Source organism: Eucalyptus grandis, chromosome 8 (assembly GCF_016545825.1).
Source record: "Eucalyptus grandis isolate ANBG69807.140 chromosome 8, ASM1654582v1, whole genome shotgun sequence".
NCBI lineage: Eukaryota > Viridiplantae > Streptophyta > Magnoliopsida > Myrtales > Myrtaceae > Eucalyptus > Eucalyptus grandis.
Genome location: NC_052619.1, coordinates 44071860 through 44073967, shown reverse-complemented (window position 1 = coordinate 44073967; position 2108 = coordinate 44071860). Strand labels below are relative to the sequence as shown.

The window sequence follows — 2108 nt, the reverse complement described above, 5'->3', positions numbered from 1 at the left end:
AGAGAGACCCAACAGAGTTGATGGAGTGCTTCTTCAGCGACACTCCCCGACCATCTTCACAATTGTATGGGGCCATGAAGGAATTAACATCAGCAGACGACCCACCAACCTACAAGGAGACTATGCTCCCAAACTACAATGCCCATTACATTTCCAAAGGCCTGTATGGAGCTTCTAAACTTCCTGATTTCAAGCTGTAGACCGTGTGAACCTTTTTATGTGGTCTTATTGATGTTTGTACTTAAAGATAAAAGTCTGTCCATCTGTTCACCTAAGTAAAACCACAGAACAAGATTGCCCTTCTTCAGTGCTCGGTCTCTAACGCTTATATCGCTTCAAATGATAGATCTATGAGCACCAACACAACTCCAAAAGACAAAGTCATTCTCTAAATAAAAGCGGAACCAAAAAGAGAGCACAAAATAGAGGGAGAGGAAGATTAATACATACTGCCCTAAGATCAAAAGAAATATGTTATCTTTAGATGAAACGGTGTTGAATACTTGTATGACAGTTACAGCATTAATCTACCACGGGAAAATTTGCGGTTTCAGGAACATTTCTGTTTGGTTCAACTTTGAATTCCACTTTGTATATTAGCAGGTAGGATAAAAAGTGGAATTTTTGCCAGCTTCAACTCGCTCAACAACAATAACCAGAATCAACCGCAAGGCAAAATTTATGTACACTGCCTAGATTTTCTAAGAAACAGTAGGTTTGCATTAAGATGCGACATATCTGAAGCCTAATTGATCTAATCGAGTTAGCATCACATTAGGATGACGCAAGCATTGATCCAAGGGCTAAGTCAACATCGAATCATCCTGTCATCTATCATTGTTCAACTCTGTCCTAACAGATTTTGTTTTCATGAATTGCAAAACTTGTGTACTAGCCACCCGATCCCCCAAAGAATCAGCCATTATTAAACAGCATTGTCATTTTCTCAGCTAGGGGTAGCTCATAAGCTATGACTTTCTCCTTCCACTTTTATGAACCTCATAATTCTAAAGTCAAGCGGATGTCAGTGTTCTCTTCACTTCTCTTCTCTCAATCAATCAGCTATAAAGAAGATGCTCATATCATGCATTAACATTGTACTGTTTCCATAACACTCAAATCATAATCCAAATGTCTCCATAACATTCGATTCATAATCCAAACTTATTACACATTCACAGTGAAAATTGAATTGCAGTAGAGAGAGAGAGAGAGAGAGAGAGAGAGAGAGAGAGAGAGAGAGAGGAACAATGCCTACCATCGATTTGGCCTCCGACTCCGGCGAGCAGAAAGCTACGACAGAGCGGGCGACGACTCGAAAGCCGGCGTCAAAGGCCTCGTCGACGCCGGGATCACCGAAATCCCTAGAATTTCGTCATCCGACCGCAGGAGACATCCGAAGGCAGGCAGCTCCGAATCGAGCGGCGGATCTGAGAATCTCAGCTTCCCGATCATCGACCTCGGCGGACCCGGCCAAAGAGGAAGGAGGCGATCGACAGGATGCGACGCGCGTCGGGGACGCTGGGGTTCTTCAGGCGGTAGTGATGGAGGAGATGAAGGAGCGTGAGTGGAGGGGGAGTGAGGAGGTTGTACGAGCAAGACTAGGAGGCAAAGCAGGCGTTTGTTCTACACGCGCGACATGACGAAGAAGACGGTGGCGAGCTGGAGCGTGAGTGGAGAGAGGCTATCCTTCTTTTTGATAAATATTTGCACTGCGACCTGCGAATATACAGTGAAGAAGAGAGAAATTAGTTAAATAATAAAGAAGGTAAAATAGTTGAAAAAGGCACACTATTGATAGGCGATATAAGTCTTTTCTCGTACCTCTAATGCTAATCCGAATCGGACAGGTAATCCTCCCAATCAATGAGTGGGATGTGCACATCAGTTAGGCACCTTCGATCTAATAAGGGACATTTATAAATTCTCAATTTCTTCAAACGTGTGAGGTTGCATATCTCAGATGGTATATGCTCTAATCTATAACAGTGAACTAATTCAAGCTCTTCGAGTAAAGAGAAATTTCCAATCCATTCCGACAAATGTTTTAGACTCGAACAGTTAAATAAAAGGAGAGATTGCAGAGTTGTCACGTGTTGAATTCCCTT

At 42.9% G+C, this 2108-nt stretch overlaps 1 non-coding gene across 1 annotated transcript; it reads right to left on the bottom strand.

Moving 5' to 3' along the window:
- Positions 1-1065: 1065 nt before the first annotated feature.
- LOC104414550 lies at positions 1066-1862 on the bottom strand. Its single transcript, XR_005545508.1, has 2 exons — positions 1825-1862; positions 1066-1719 (listed from the first exon to the last, which is right to left on the bottom strand). It is a non-coding gene; the product is annotated as an uncharacterized LOC104414550 (transcript).
- Positions 1863-2108: the final 246 nt, after the last annotated feature.